General features: G+C 37.8%; 1 pseudogene; it reads right to left on the bottom strand.

The window, feature by feature from the left end:
• Nucleotides 1–1,060: 1,060 nt before the first annotated feature.
• The window catches only part of LOC113934122, a 28,828-nt pseudogene continuing 12,943 nt past the window's right edge, over nt 1,061–16,945 (bottom strand).

Here is a 16,945-nt window from a genome sequence, read left to right as displayed (position 1 = left end):
GCATAGATTTGCATTATTGTCCTTGTATGAAAAACGAAGGTTGCTGCTTCTTCCTGTCTGATAAATTTTCACATACCTGAGAGAGGGAGAAAGAGAAAGAAAGAGAGATAGACAGAAGGAGTATCAAACCAAGTAAAAAAATTTTGTATAAAATTTTGAGGTAATAAAGGGAACTTAAAGTCAAATTACTATTGGGGCACCTGGGTGGCTCAGTCAGTTAAGCATCTGCCTTTGGCTCAGGTCATGATCCCAGCATCCTGGGATCAAGCCCCCACGTCAGGCTTCCTGCTCAGTGGGGAGCCTGCTTCTCCCTCTCTAGCTCCCCCTCTCCCCCCCCCCGCTTGTGTTCCCTCTCTCACTGTCTCTCTCTGTCTGTCAAATTAATAACATCTTTAAAAGAAAATTAAATTACTTTTTTGTGACATAGTTTATATAAAACAGGTGCTTCAAAATAATATGATACATAATGAATATTATTCATATAATGTCTTAGTTTTGTTTTATTTATTTATTTTTGCAAGTTGGAAAACCATTTAAAACTCACTAAAATCCATAAGAGAACTTTAAATGTTTACAGGGATAAACTTTTCCACTACTCTTGCTATCACTATGTTCTTCATTGTAGAACATCATAAGTCAAAAGTTTCTGGTTGTTTCATCTACTTAAAACCAAATGGAAGAAATAACCTAAGTCATAGCAACTTCATGCTTCAATTTGAAACTGCCCAAGCTCTCTTGGAAATGCTTTCTCTCTGAAAGCTGCTTCCCTGTCTAGAAGATGCTTAAGGCCCATGTACCTTTTTTCTTCCAAATAGCCAAGAGACCATTAAACACCTCAAAATGCCCAAAGAGGTCCAGATATTTAGTCAAGGCAACTATGAAACAGGTTGCATGCTTTTTAGATATGATGAATATCAGAGTTCTGAGAAAGACATTAAAACCATCATGGAATTCTTGGAGGGCTGAGATATTAAAGCACCAGGGCAAAAGTCTCATGCAATAGGAAGGAATCTGGAACCAGTATTTCTTTCTTCAGTATGAGGCCTTTGTAGGCTCTGGTCTAGAAGAAGATGATTTTTTTGTGCTTTGAGTTGGGATTGGGATTTGCCCCTTTGACTTGAACCTCCGAACAGCCTCCCTCATATGTTTGGGTGGTAGTGGTGGCATTTCTCCCCACTTTTCACACACATCCAGTGCTTCTTCTATCACCTCCTTGATGAAAACCCTGTAAATGCCAGACATAGCAATAACAACATTCTGAGACACAGGTGCCAGTGATGGACTGGATCAGCCATTCATTCATTCATTCATTTGTTCATTTATTTTAAAGATTTCATTCATTTGAGAGAGAGAGAGAGCAAGCAGGAGGAGAGACAGAGGGAGAGGAGAAGCAGACTCCCTGCTGAGCAGGGAGCCCATAGTGGGTGTTGGGGGGCTGGATCCCAGGACCCCAGGATCAGGACCTGAACCAAAACAGACTCTTAACCGATTGAGCCACCTGGGTGCCTCTGGATCAGCCTTTTAATGGCTGCCAAGGGAAAGCTGATTGGTGATACGTTTCATAAAGTTTCAGCTGCTTCTCAGAAAAAGAAAAAAACCAGGATTTATATCTTTTAAATTGCATCTTCATTTTGCTTCTTTTCTTTTTTTTCTTTGGTATCTATTTTCATTTTTTTTTGGCTGCAGGAGTAAGTAATGATGAGTCTTCCCTTTACTGCTGTTAAATCTAGGATGTCCTGACTCTTGAGCTTTCCTTCAGCCGTGGCTTTTTTCTAGTCCCCATCTCCATCCCCATCAGTTTCCCCTGGGATTCCATCTGTAAATGTAGCCCCAGGGCAGGGGCAGGGGCTGGTTCATCTGACTCTCCTGTCTCTCCACCTTTCTCGGTGGGTGACTGGCAGGCATTATCCGTAGTGGCAAGAAAAAGAGGGGAGAGGTCATGGTTCTGTCAGACTCCGGAGCTGGGGGCACACCTGGCCTCTTAATTTCAAATAAAAATAATCCACATAATATGCTAATCATATGGAAAATGTAAACATATCACATTTGTTGTTGAGGAGTTTATTAGTGCTCAGATATTTCTGCATATCAAAAGAAAATAAATAACAATAATTGTTTTTAATACTTACCATGTTCATTGGTTGGAGGAATTAACTTACTTGTTAATCATATTCTGGAAATATTTGGGGCTTATATTTGGAGGGGCAGATTTCTGTCCAATGGAAGACTCTGGAGGCCTATGAAGTATGAGCGAAGAAAAACAAGCTTGTTCAGTAGAAGTATTTCCATGATTAAACCTTTAAAAATGTCAACCAAAATCGAGTTATTATTTCTGAAACTGGAAAGATACAGTGTGGCAAATTCCCCATAGCACATACTCTAAATTTTGCCATTCAGGTGGAACTGTTTGAACACCCACATTTTGTGCTTTACTTCCTTCCTGTTCCTGAGTTCATTCCCTTTTATTTCTATTGGTAGCTCTTAGATTGATCCTCCCTGCTTTGACTAATTCACCATCTAAATAAAAGTAACAACATCAAAGCCTCTCAGACTTAATACACTCCATTCCAGCTTGGGCTCCCATGGTTTGATCTGAAGGAGCCTGAGGAATTAATCACCCAGGATAAGAGCCTCAAGGTTTTCATACATTTAATGCTCAAGGAAGTCACTTTCAGAAAAAAAAAAAAAAGTTCTCTTTCCCTTTTGTTTTTGTGTTTAGTTTTCTAAACACTGTCATTCTGTTTCCACTTCAGCTCCAGATCCCCGGGATGTCTTGGCACCAAACACATGTAAAACAAATAAACACCTTCTTGCACACTCTAACAAGTGTAGCAATTAGTCTCTGAGCACAGCTTGCTCTCCACCATGGCAACTCATTTGGTGCTGGTTGTTATCGTAGGAGAACAACTTTGAATCAGCAACATTTGTTTGATTCTGCAGTTTTCACCCCTGTCTGCGTGGTGGCTTCCTGTACATTCCTTTCAAAATAGCAAGTTCTACACTGGTATGAAATGAGCTGCCACCCAGCATACAACACTTAACTCCTGTGTGTCACCTTGTCACACTTTAATGGAACTTTCAGCAGTGGGTGATCTTCACTCCATATGGGCTGTAATAACTACTTGCTGTGGTGTGAATTACAGATGAGTTCAGTCTGAGTATTTTTCCCCTTTTCGTTGTATGATAGTATTGGCTTAAAATAGGATTAATAATCCTTGGTATGAATTTGTAAGGAGCCTGCATTCTGAGATACAAAATAGTATTTGGAAGTACCCAAGTGGTATCTTTAGTGGGTAAGTGAGAAAACACTCCCTGTCTGTGGCATTATTTGATATATTATCCTACCTTCCTAAATGATTTTATTTCAGAAATGATGGATTCTTTTTGTGGAGGAGGGGCTAAGGCATGTTAAAATATGTCTTTTGTTCTGAAATACAGTGTTGTAAGTTATGGCACAGAATGCGCGTTTTCATCAGTAATATATAATATACCGTATTTTTAAAATTTTTTATTGTTATGTTAATCACCATACATTACATCATTAGTTTTTGATGTAGTGTTCCATGATTCATTGTTTGTGCATAACACCCAGTGGTCCACGCAGAATGTGCCCTCTTTAATACCCATCACCAGGCTAACCCATCCCCCCACCCCCCTCGCCTCTAGAACCCTCAGTTTGTTTTTCAGAGTCCATCATCTCTCATGGTTCGTCTCCCCCTCCGACTTACTCCCCTTCATTCTTCCCCTCCTGCTATATTCTTCTTCTTTTTTTTTCTTAACATATATTGCATTATTTGTTTCAGAAGTACAGATCTGTGATTCAACAGTCTTCACAATTCACAGCGCTCACCATAGCACATACCCTCCCCAGTGTCTATCACCCAGCCACCCCATCCCTCCCACCCTCCACCACTCCAGCAACGCTCAGTTTGTTTCCTGAGATTAAGAATTCCTCATATCAGTGAGGTCATATGATACATGTCTTTCTCTGAATGACTTATTTCACTCAGCATAACACCCTCCAGTTCCATCCACATCGTTGCAAATGGCAAGCTCTCATTCCTTTTGATGGCTGCATAATATTCCATTGTGTATATATATACCACCTCTTCTTTATCCATTCATCTGTTGGTGGACATCTTGGCTCTTTCCACCGTTTGGCTATTGTGGACATTGCTGCTATAAACATTGGGGTGCACGTACCCCTTCGGATCCCTACCTTTGTATCTTTGTGGTAAATACCCAGTAGTGCAATTGCTGGATCGTATGGTAGCTCTATTTTCAACTGTTTGAGGAACCTCCATACTGTTTTCCAGAGTGGTTGCACCAGCTTGCGTTCCCACCAACAGTGTAGGAGGGTTCCAAAAAATTGCTATTGAACTTTGTTTCAGGGTACTAACTTCTACCTTTTCTCAACATTATTAGTCAAATTCCCTAGATGTTTTCGTCAACAATACAGGGTACATGTGAACAACAAAATTAATAAACTCTCACTAGGTTCTAGTCCCAGCTCTGTGGCTAAGTGTGTGACTTTGGGTAAGCTGAGTTACCTTTGGGATTCAGTGCTTCACCAGTTATACAAAATGGTTACACTAAGTGGTTTTCTAAAGCTCTTTATGGTTCTAAAATGCACTATTTTTATTCCTACCAAGCAATTCTTGCACTTGGAGAATTTGATTCTAAGTGATATATGGAATTCTGCTTTATTTTTCTGTGTAAATTATGAAAGAATTGAACTATTAACATCTAACAACTATTTACTGTAACTCTACTTATGCTAGTCATTGTGCTGAAAGCTAGATACAAGTGAGTACAATAAAAACACACTTGCTGCCCCACTTTCAGAGAGATTATGTTCCAGTGTACAACAGATAAGCAAGTAATCAGGAAAATAATTACAGATTGTGGTAGGTGGCAAGAAGTAAACAAACAAAGAGCTGAGATTGAGAACAGTGGGTATGGGAAGGAGGTGCTTTCCATAAGGTAATCAGGGATAGCTTTGCAGGTTTTGGTTTTGTTAGAAATTTTGGTCACAAGAAAAGCCACACCAACTACTCTTGCTTGTATGATACCATCCCTTTGATAGGAGAAGGTGGTGGTGTGGGAGGAATATGAGATGTAATTTCAGAGAAGGTGAATGGCAATGTACTGGTGCCTTGTGCTCACCATGTGTTTTGGACAAGCCTCTTTGTTCTTCTGGACTTGTTGCCTCATTGTTATGGTGTATACAGGAGCACTTACCCACCAAACTCCCGAGGGATTCAGAAAAACTTTGCCAACTCTCAAATGAGGGCTCAGTTTTTTTTTTTAACATATCAGTGAGAGAAAGATTTAAAAATCATCAAACACCTTTTCCTCAGTTCTTAATTTTAGCAAGAAACAAGAAAAGCCATGAGGTAAACAGGCACAGTGGAAAGGCTAAGCAGGAATGCAGAAAAGTAGGGTGGTGAATGAAGACAGGTTTGCTGTGGTCAAGTGATATCTACAGTTTTCTTCCTTCTTTAGTCCCATTTCTACCACTATATCCGAATAGTGTTCCTTTTCCAGTGGAAGGGATTTTTGCTCTTTTATTCCATAAATTGTGAATAAGGCTTTCCTTATAATTTCCTTATTGGAATAAGCTAGAGTTTAAGTAGAATGTAGTGCTGGGATCTTTCTGTAGTAACATTGCAAGGCCTATAAATATCACTTGTGAAATAGTCATGTAATGGACAGCCCTTTAATTGGAATGACAGCATAAATTCAGAAATAGCTATTTAGAGTGTTCATTTCCCCATGTGAGAATTTATCATAGATACCATCTCTTATGTTTCTTGTTACAAACTTCATCAAGTTTTCTCAGTTGCTAAACCAGTAAGAGAAGCTTCTTTATTATATGTTTGCAATATAAAGGAGAATCTCATTTTGCTCACTTTCTTTAAAATGTTACTATCAAAATGCCAAGCCAAGTGTTTAGTGCTGATAGGGCTGCATTTGATAACGGCATTAGCACATCCTTATTGGTTCTGCATATATAGCAAAAGCTACAGAGTCCCTTGGCAAGGCTTATCCAGTTTAGTCTATGGTATCTTTAGGATGTCTGCATCTATAAATATATAAGCCAGGCTTAGGCTTTTAAAGATGCTGATTAAGAACCACAGCCATATTTGCTTTAGGAAGAGCAGAGTGATTTTTGTTGCCATGTTATATAAAGTTGTAGGAATCTACAAACTTGTGGGAATATATAATAGAGCAAGTTGTTTCCAAAAAGTTTCCATTCTGGTTGGTTAAACATTCCCTAAACACACACTAGCAATTCAGAGTGCTTTCTTGTGAGGCAGTGTTCTCTGGATGAGGATGTTTGATGAATACCTATCAAATGCTATGCAGAGAGATTGCATAACAAACATCTGATTTCAAAGATGGTAGGAAATTTTAAAGCCTGCACCCAACAGTTATAAATAGAAGAGCTCATTTTATAGGTGGTGGGTATTTTTCTGGTTGTCTTAGGCAATTTATATATTTGCAGTCGATTGTCTCATTAGTGACACCGTCCCCCATTCATCCTTCCTTTTTATTCCCAGCACAATGATTCTATGATAATGTTGTTCTTTTGCCATTAAGAGGTTAAAATTGTGATTCAGCCAAGTACTTTGAGACCTGCAAAAATATGATTTACATTTTCTAAAGCATCCTTGGGAGGTTTTAACATTTGTTGATTTCCATAAAAAGTACCTATTACACACAGATACATATTCTAGCTCTGTATGTTACTACAGAATATCTTTAAAAGACTGGTGAGAAGAGAAACAAAAGATTAGTCAACCATGTAACTATGTACAAACATTTCTTTGTATCCAAGAATTAATTACTTTTCCAAGACTTCATTTTTTTTGGACAAATATTTCCCTTCCTAGAGAAAAGTTAGAATTTTATCATCATGTGCATGGGAGAGGAAAGGGGCTGAAGAGATATTTGAAATAAAACATGTATCAGAACTTTTCTAAATTGTAAGAACTTTTGACAAAACCAAATATAACATACTTACATATTTATATTTTCTAGTCTTTGTAAAAAACTAGAAGAGACCATTATCTTGGGGTTTTAAGTGGACTCTCTTCAGAGCTTTGAAAGTGCAGATGTGCATTTGAACTCAACTTTTCAACACAGAAAAGCTTAGTATGCAAACCATTGGTGTTCAAGTTTAGGGGATGATCAGAACTTTACATGCTTTCTCTTTTAACTGGCCTTAAAATAAGATGGTCCCTTAAGTCATCTCTTCTGTTTGTGAAAGGGGACATGTATAGATATCTCAAGTGGATTTATCTTTTAAAAAAACCTTTATTCTACTATAGTTAATATACAGTGTTATAGTAGTTTCAGGTGTACAATACAGTGATTCAACAATTCTATACAATATTCAGTACTAATTGTGGTATTTAAGCCCCTTCATCTATTTCACCCATCCCCCCACCCTGCTCCCCTCTGGTAACCATCAGTTTGTTTTCTGTAGTTAAGAGTCTATTTCTTAGTTTGTCTCTCTCCCTCTCTTTGTTTTTTCTTAAATTTCACGTATGAGTGAAATATGGCATTTGTCTTTCTCTGAATGACTTACTTTGCTTAGCATTATACTGTCTGGATGCATTCATGTTGTTGCAAATGGCAAGATTTCATTCTTTCTTATGGCTGAGAATATTCCATTGTATATATATACCACATCTTTTTTAAAAAAAATTATTTATTTATTTTAGAGAGAGTGCACGGGGGTAGGGGCAGAGGGAGAGGGAGAGAGAAACTCAAGTAGACTCCACATTGAGCACATAGAGCCCAATGCAGGCCTCAGTCCCACCGCTGGGAGATCACAACTAGAGCCAAAACCAAGAGCCAGACGCTCAACTGACTGCACCACCCAGGTGTCTCAATACCACATCTTTATCCATTCATCAGTCTATGGACCAACTATGGGTTGGTTCCATAATTTGGCTATTGTAAATAATGTTGCAATAAACATAGGGGGCATATATCTTTCTGAATTAGTGTTTTCATACACTTTGGGTAAGTACCCGTTAGTGGAATTACTGGATCATATAGTAATCCTATTTTTAATTTTTTGAGGAATCTCTGCACTGTTTTCCACAGTGGCTGCACCTAGTTTGCATTCCCACCAACAGTGCATGAATGTTCCCTTTTCTCCACATCCTCCTCAACACTTGTTTCTGTTTATGATTTTAGCCATCCTGACAGGTGTGAGGTAATATCTCATTGTGGTTTTGATTTGCATTTCCCTGATGATGAATGATGTTGAGCATCTTCCCCTGTGTCTGTTGGCCATGTTTATGTCTTTTTTGGAAAAATGTCTACTCAGGTCCTCTGACATTTTTAATCAGATTATTTGTTTTTTTGGAGTTGAGTTGTATAAGTTCTTTATATATCTTGGATACTAACCCTTTATTGGGTATATCATTTGCAAATATCTCCTCCCATCTACTAGGTTGTCTTTTAGTGTTTTTTTTTTCCTTCCTTTGCTGTGTAAAAGCCTTTTATTTTGATGTAGTCCCAATGGTTTATTTTTGCTTTTGTTTCCCTGGTCTCAGGAGACATATCTAGAAAAATGTTGTTATGGCCAATGTCAAAGAAATTACTGCCTATGTTCTCTTCTAGGATTTTTATGATTCAGGTTTCACATTTAGGTCCTCAGTCCAATTATTTTTGTGTTTGGTGTAAGAAAGTGGCCCGGTTTCATTCTTTTGCATGTAGCTGTCCAGTTTTCCCAACACCATTTGTTGAAGAGATTGTCTTTTTCCTACTACATATTCTTGCTTCCCTTGTCAAAGATTAATTGACCAAAACAGTGTGGGTTTATTTCTGGACTTTCTTTTCTGTTCTATTGATTTATGTGTCTGTTTTTGTGCCAGTACCATACTGTTTTGATTATTGCAGCTTTCTGGTATATCTTGAAGTCTGGGATTGTGATACCTCCAGTTTTGTTCTTCTTTTTCAAGATTGCTTTGGCTCTTCGGGGTGTTTTGTGGTTCTATACAAATTTTAGGGTTGCTTATTCTAGCTCTGTGAAAAATGCTGTTGGTATTTTGATAGGGATTTCATTAAATATGTAGGTTGCTTTGGGTAGTATAGACCTTTTAACAGTATTTTTTCTTCCAACCCATGAGCATAGAATAACTTTCCATTCATTTGTGTCATCTTCAGTTTCTTTCAACAGTGTTTTATAGTTTTCAGAGTAGAGGTCTTTCACCTCCTCGGTGAAGTTTATTCATAGGTATCTTATTAATTCTGGTGCAGTTGTAAATGGGATTGTTTTCTTAATTTCTCTTTCTGCTACTTCATTATTAGTGTATAGAAATGCAGTAGATTTCTGTATATTGATTTTTATCCTGTGACCTTACTGAATTTATTTTTTAGTTCTAGTAGTTTTTTGGTGGAGCCTTTAGGGTTTTCTATATATAGTATCATGTCATCTGCAAATTGTGGAAACTACTTTTTCTTTACCGATTTGGATGCCTTTTATTTCTTTTTGTTGTCCGATTGCTGTAGCTATGACTTCCAGTACCGTGTTGAATAAAAGTGGTGAGAGTGGACATCCTTGTCTTATTTGTGATCTTAGGGGAAAAGCTCTCAGTCTTTCACCATTGAGCTTGCACCATTGAGTATGGTGTTAGCTGTAAGTTTTTCATATATGGCCTTTATTATGTTGAGATATATTCCCTCCAAACCTACTTTGTTGAGGGTTTTTATCATGAGTGGATGTTGTACTTTGTCAGTTGCTTTTCCTGCATTTATTGAAATGACCATAGGGTTTTTATCCTTTCTCTTATTGATGTGACATAGCATGTTCATCGATTTGTGAATATCAATCCATCTTGCATCCCAGGAATAAATCCTACTTGATCATGGTGAATGATTTCTTTAAATGTATTTTTGGATTTTGTTTGTTAGTATTTTGTTGAGGATTTTTATTTCTATGTTCATCAGAGATTTACCCTGTAGTTCCCATTTTTGTAGTGTCTTTATCTGGTTTTGGTATCAGGGTCATGCTGAAATAGATTGAATTTGGAAGCTTTCTTTCCTCTTTTTTTGGGGGGGGATAGTTTGAGAAGAATAAATATTAACTCTTCTTTAAATATTTGGTAGCATTCACCCTATATAGCTGTTTGTTCCCGGACTTTTGTTTGTCAGGAGTTTTTTGATTACTTATTCAATCTCACTGCTGGTAATCACTCTGTTCAAATTTCTGTTTCTTCCCAGTTCAGTTTTGGGAGGTTTTAAAATTCTAGGAATTTATTCATTTCTTCTAGGGTGTCCAATTTGTTGGCATATGTTTTTTTCATAATATTCTCTTATAATCATTTGTATTTCTGTGGTGTTGGTTGTTTTCTTTGATGAGTCTGGATAAAGATTTATTGAGCTTTTCAAAGAACCAGCTGCTGGTTTCATTGATTTCTGTTCTATTGGTTTGTTTGTTTGTTTTTGTTGTTTTAGTTTCTATTTTGTTTATTTCTGCTCTAATCTTTATTACTTCCTTCTTTATACTGGTTTTGGATTTTGTTTGTTCTTATTTTTCTAGCTCCTTTAGATGTAAGTTTAGGTTGTTTATTTAGATTGTTCTTGCTTCATGAGGTGGGCCTGTATTGCTATGAACGTCCTTCTTAGAACAACTTCTGCTGCATCCCAAAGATTTTGGGCCATTGTGTTTTCATTTTCATTTGTCTCCATGTATTTTTTGATTTCCTCTTTGATTTCTTGGTTGACCCATTCATTGTTTAGTAGCATGTTATTTAATCTGTACGTATTTGTGCTTTTTTCAGATTTTTTTTCTTGTGGTTGACTTCTAGTTTCATAGTGTTGTGGTCAGAAAACACAACACTATGAAACACAAACATGGTTTGACTTTAGTCGTTCTGAATTTGTTGGGGCTTGTTTTGTGGCTTAATATGTGATCTCTTCTGAAGACTTTTCCATATGCATTTGAAAAGGATGTGTATTCTTCTGTTTTTGGATGAAACATTATGAGTATATCTGTTATATCCATCTGTTCCAGTGTGTCATTCAAAGCCATTGTTTCCTTGTTGATTTTCTGTCTGGATGATCTATCCATTGATATAAATGGGGTGTTAAAGTCCCCTACTATTATTGTATTAGTGTTGATTACTTCACTTACATTTGTTCTTAGCAGTTTTATTTATTTGGGTGCTCTCATGCTGGATGCATAAATATTTACAATTGTTATATCTTCTCGTTGGATTATTCCCTTTATGATTATATAGAGCCCTTCTTGGTCTCTTGTTACAGTCTTTGTTTTAAAGTCTGTTTCGTCTGATAAAAGTATTGCTACCCGAGCTTTCTTTTCACTTCTATATGCATGATAAATGCTTGCCCATCCCTTCACTTTCAATCTGCATGTGTCTTTAGGTCTGAAATGAATCTCTTGTAGGCAGCATATAGATTGGTCTTGCTTTTTTATTCATTCAGTCAGCCAACTCTTTTGATTGGAGCATTTAGTTCATTTATATTCAAAATAATGACTGATAGGTATGTACTTACTGCCATTTAGTTACTTGTTTTATGTTCATTTTTGTAGTTCTTCTCTGTTCCTTTCTTCTCTTGCTCTCTTCTCTCATGGTTTACTGGCTTTCTTTAGTGATATACTTGGATTCTTTTCTCTTTATTTTTTGAGTATCTATTACTGATTTTTGATTTGTGGTTACCATTTGGTTTATATATGATATCTTATGCATATAGGAGTCTATATTAAGTTGATGGTCACTTAAGTTTGAACCCATTGTTACTCCTCCCCACTCCAGGTTTTAGGTATATGGTCTTATACTTTATATACTTTTATTTTGTGAGTCCCTTGACTGTTTTTTTATGGATATACTTAATTTTACTACTTTTGTATTTCCCACTTTTCTTACTCTTACTTATGATCTTTCCTTTCCACTCCAAGAGTCCCCTTTAACATTTCTGGTGGGGCTGGTTTAGTGTCATGGATTCCTTTAACTTTTGCTTATCTGGGAAACTCTTTTATCTCTTCTTCTATTCTGAATGATAGCCTTGCTGAGCATTCTTGGCTATAGATTTTTCCCCCTTAATTAAAGACACTCTCTTCTGGACTGCAAAGTTTCTGCAGAGTTTCTGCTGATAAGTCAGAATGCGGTTTCCCTTGTATGTAACTGTTTCCTTTTCTCTTGCTGCTTTTAAAATTTTCTCTTTATCATTACTTTTTGCCATTTTAAATACTATGTATCTTGGTGTGGACCTCTTTGGGTTGATTTTGTTGGGGTCTCTCTATGTCTCCTGGGCCTGGATTTCTGTTTCCCTTTTTTAGCTATTATTTATTCAAATAAATTTTCTCCTCTCTTTTGTCTCTCTTCTCCTTCTGGGATCCCTATGATTTGAAGGTTATTATGCTTGATGGTATCAGTGAATTCCCTAAGTCTGTTTTAATTTTGTGTATTTTTCCCCCCTCTCTCGTTCAGCTTGATTGCTTTCCATTACTCTATCCTCCAGGTCAGTGATCTGTTCTTATGCTTCTTCTTGTCTGCTCTTTATTCCATTTTGTGAAATTTTTTTAAAGATTTTATTTATTTATTTATTTGAGAGAGCGAGAATGAGAGAGAGAGAGAGAGCACATGAGGGGGGGAGGGTCAGAGGGAGAAGCAGACTCCCCGCCGAGCAGGGAACCTGATGCAGGACTCGATCCCGGGACTCCAGGATCATGACCCGAGCCGAAGGCAGCCACTCAACCATTTTTAATTTCAGTTATTGAGTTCTTCATCTCTGGTTGATTCCTCTTAGTTTTCTGTGTCTGTTAAGGTCTTACTGAGGTCCTCCAGTCTTTTCTAAAGTCCAGTGAATATTTATATGACCGTTACTTTAAATTCTCTCTCAGGCATATTACTTATCTCCATTTCATTTAGGTCTCTTCCTGTGATTCTGTCCTGTTCTTTCATTTGAGACTTATTCCTGTGTCTCCTCGTTTTGTTTAATTCTCGATGTCTGTTTCTAGGTGTTAGGAAAGTCAGCTGTATCTTTTGTTATTAAAAGTAGTGGCTTTATGAAGAAGAAGTTTGTGTAGTGCTCTGCAGTGCAATGTTTCCTGTTCACCAGAATCTGGTGCTACAGGATTGCCTCCTGTTTGTGTTGTGTGTGCCTTACTGTTGTGGCTGAGCCCTTTTGCCTTTAGTCCAGTCATCTGCAATGGCTCTCTTTGCCTGTTGCAGCCTGGATTTATTCCCTATGTTGTTAGTGGGCCAGTCTGGGGCTGGCTTGGTCATGAGTTGAGTCAGACCAGGTGTTTGCTAGAGATGCAGTATCACTGAACTATAAGGCACTTTCCCTGTGTTGTTCCCTGGGAAGCTTTCATTGGTGGGCAGGGTCTGCAGTCATACCGGATGTCTGCCCCCCCTCACTGCCCCTAGCCCACTGGTTGCCGTCAGACTGATGTTTGTGGTTATCTTCCCCTCTTCCCTGGGCAGGAGTCACTCTGGAGTGGTGCTGGCCCCTGTCAGGGTTGCTTGCACACTGCCAGGATTGTGGCACTGCTTTGGAGGGTTCTGGCTAATGGCTATCTTAGAGGGAGCTCTGGCTAATGGCTTTATTAGAGGGGGCAGATCCACAAGAGAATGCAGGGCAGGGTGTGACATTAGCACGTTAAGTGTAGAATGTTGGTGCTGTGCTGGTTCCCACAGGGGTTCGTGTCTCTAGGCTAGGGGGAAGTGGTGCCTGCCAGCTCCTTTGTTCCTGGTGATCGTCCCAAAGATCCCTGCTCCCCAGCACAGGCTCTGAGACTAGTACACAAATCTCCCTCCTGTATACCCCAGGTGTTTTTCAAACTGCTGCTTCAATGCTGTATCTCCAAGGGGCTGTTTGTTGTACTGTCTCTTCAAGGGCAGGGACTCAGTTTCCCCTCAGCCTCCCAGCTCTGCTAGAGCCCAGCCTGCTGATTTTTAAAGTTCCAGGTGTTAAGCCCCACTGATTATAAGAACACTGATTTTAGACTCCTCTGGTTTTCAAAGCTAAATGTTGTGGGGATTCATCTTTCCTGTGGCCTGTGCCTGGAGTGCTAGATGTTAAGGGTCTTTTTCTCTCCCCTCTCAGTTCCTCTCGTGTTCCTCCCTCCCTTGGACAACCCTGCAGTCTGTTTATCTCTTGACCACATCTCTGCTTTTCCTACCCTCTTCAATGTTGCCTCCTCTCTACATTTAGCTGTGGAGAGTCTCTTCTCCCAGTCTTTGGGTCATTTTCTGGGTTATTTACACTGATGTGGGTGTTATCTGGTTGTATCCATGGGATGAGGTGAACTTAGGATCCTCCTACTCTGCTGTCTTTTATTGAAGTCTTTCAAATGAATTTTGCTATAAAACCAATTCTATTTAACATTCTGGTCCTGGCACATTTTGTGAAGGAAACAAAACAAAACAAATTTAAGCTAATCTTTCAAAAGGATTAATTCCTAAAATCACTTATTATGCAACACTTTAATCTGTATATAAAAAATAATCTTCTTTCTTCTACTTTTCTCAAAGATTTTTTTGAGCAGCTGGTATATGTTGTGTGTGTGAAGGTCTACTATGTGTACTCAAGTGTTGATGCTTCTGCTTAGCCTTAACTGATTCAAGCCATATCTGTTTACCTTGAACTTAAGTGTCAAAGGGAATATACACAGAATTTTGAAGTTTATTCTTTGGGAAGTTAAAAAAAAACCCTGACTAAATGAAAAAAAATATTTATGTAGGGAGTACTGACTTTGTTGCTCAATAGTCTTCTGCAATTTGATTCTTTTAGTTGACTAATTAGTAATTACTAGCTACGTTAAGTAATTCATTGTCATGTGCAAAAGCATCCCTGTTTTCATAATTAAACTAGTCAGAACATCATTGGTGTAAAAAGAAGCACAGTTATGGAATTCAACGCATACTCAAAGGAGAAAAGCTTGAATAGGTACATTGCATAAACAATAAACAAAATGTAGAGTAAAATAGTTCTGATATACTGTGTAATCTTTACAGGACTGGATGAGTGTACCTCTCAAAACAGTTTTGTGATACAGCAAATTATTATTTGCCTAGTTGAAATAACTATGGAATGGAGAAGAGTTTGGGGGAAATTTATACTTGACATAAGATGTTCTTAGTATTTCCACAACATCTATTTATAAACTCAGTATTTTTATGGAAAATAAAGTTTATGGGAATGTACTGTTGTTCTATGAAACACACACACACACATACATATACATGTGATAAGTCTGTTGTAAATTTAAGCATAAAATGAGGGCTAAAATTATTCTCTGTACTAAGCAATACCAAAGCAGAGGGCAAGTACTATTAATTAAGATGGGTGAGAAGGTCCCATGGACAAAATAATTGAACTTCTTTCTACCTTGGCTAGAAAGTCTTCTCAGAAGTCTTAAAGATTAATCTTAAATAATGAAGATGACATCTGAGAAGATGTCACATGAAGAAGGGCATTGCAACTGACTCTACATTTGGATGTTAAAGGGTATATATGAGATAGTATTGTAGCACTCTGTGCACTCAATCATACATCAGTGTCCTTTAAGGTTGGGTGAGGATTGTTTTTGTTCTATAAAGTATTTGCTGATTCAACCACCCTAAATATAGACATAGGAAATATATCAGGCCAAGGGAGACCTGACTTGTACCTGTTTGTCACATAATCCCCCCAATCAGCTCTCTTTTTTGTTCAAATAAAAGCAGAAATAAGTATTACTACCATTTATTGAGTAACTAATATCTTCCAGGTATCTTGCTGTGACTTTTTCTTTTCTTCTTCTTCTTTTTTTTTTTAAAAGATTGTCATTTATTTATTTGTCAGAGAGAGAGAGCAAGCACAAGCAGGGGGAGCAGCAGAGGGAGAGGGAGAAGCAGGCTTCCTGTGGAGCAGGGAGCCCGATGCGGGGCTCGATCCCAGGACCCTGTGGTCATGACCTGAGCCGAAGGCAGACGCTTAATGGCATCCCCCTTGCTGGGACTTTTTCAAAGGACTGTATAATTAGCCCTGTTCTCCAAATAAGGAAATAAATTTGTCCATGTAGCAGAGACCTAAGATAATATAGGTTGCAGATGATAGTACAGAAACACTATCAATGAATTATGAAACCTAATCAAGCTGTATCAAGTTATATTAAGTCTCTGTTTTCAGATTCAAGAATGGGGAGTGCAGATGTTACAGGAGGAGAAGGTTCTTGATAAATCTCTATTTTAATCATCCTTAACATCCTGGTGACATTTCCTTGGCTTCTGTAAAACTGTACTTTTCTGGTTATCTTTCTCCTTTCTGACTGCAATTTGTTTACCTTGGATTTTGACTGTTCTTATTTTTAACATCTCTACCAACCCAGTGTATTCTCCCAAGGTGATACCAATCATTTTGCAGAGAGACAAAACCTATCTTATGTCTTTAATTATCATTACATTTGTAGTATTTAAATTTTTTTCCAGGTCTTGGCTACCACCTGTGCTGCTATTCTTTATTTTACAACTGTGTTCAGAATAAGCCAGCAGTTATTCCAGCAGCCTCTCAAATTCAGTAAGTCCTAAAGTGAAAGTATGATCCCCACATCTTCGTATTTCCCAATACAAGTATTCTCTTTTTTAGTTTCTCTGCTTTTGTCTCTGGTACATGGAGACATTTTCTCATGTCCCAGAACATTTCAAGACATTTTTGTTTCTTTCTTTTTTGTCTTCGCATAATTAAATCTGTTTCTAAGTTCTATAATTTTCCTGTCAATTACATCATTGATGTACCCATTTCTTTCCTTTTCTAGCTCCAAAATTTAGGACTTCCAAATCTATGTCCAAATTATCTTTCAATGAGCACTCTAATGTCTTTCCTCACTCTTTTTCTTGTGGTCAAAATATCCTCCTTTCTTCTCTAAGAATATTTATATATATATATCATCTCCCAAAACTCAGCTTAATTCTAT

The sequence above is a fragment of the Zalophus californianus genome, chromosome 13 (assembly GCF_009762305.2).
Source record: "Zalophus californianus isolate mZalCal1 chromosome 13, mZalCal1.pri.v2, whole genome shotgun sequence".
NCBI classification, from domain to species: Eukaryota; Metazoa; Chordata; class Mammalia; order Carnivora; family Otariidae; genus Zalophus; species Zalophus californianus.
This window is presented reverse-complemented; position numbering and strand designations above follow the sequence as displayed.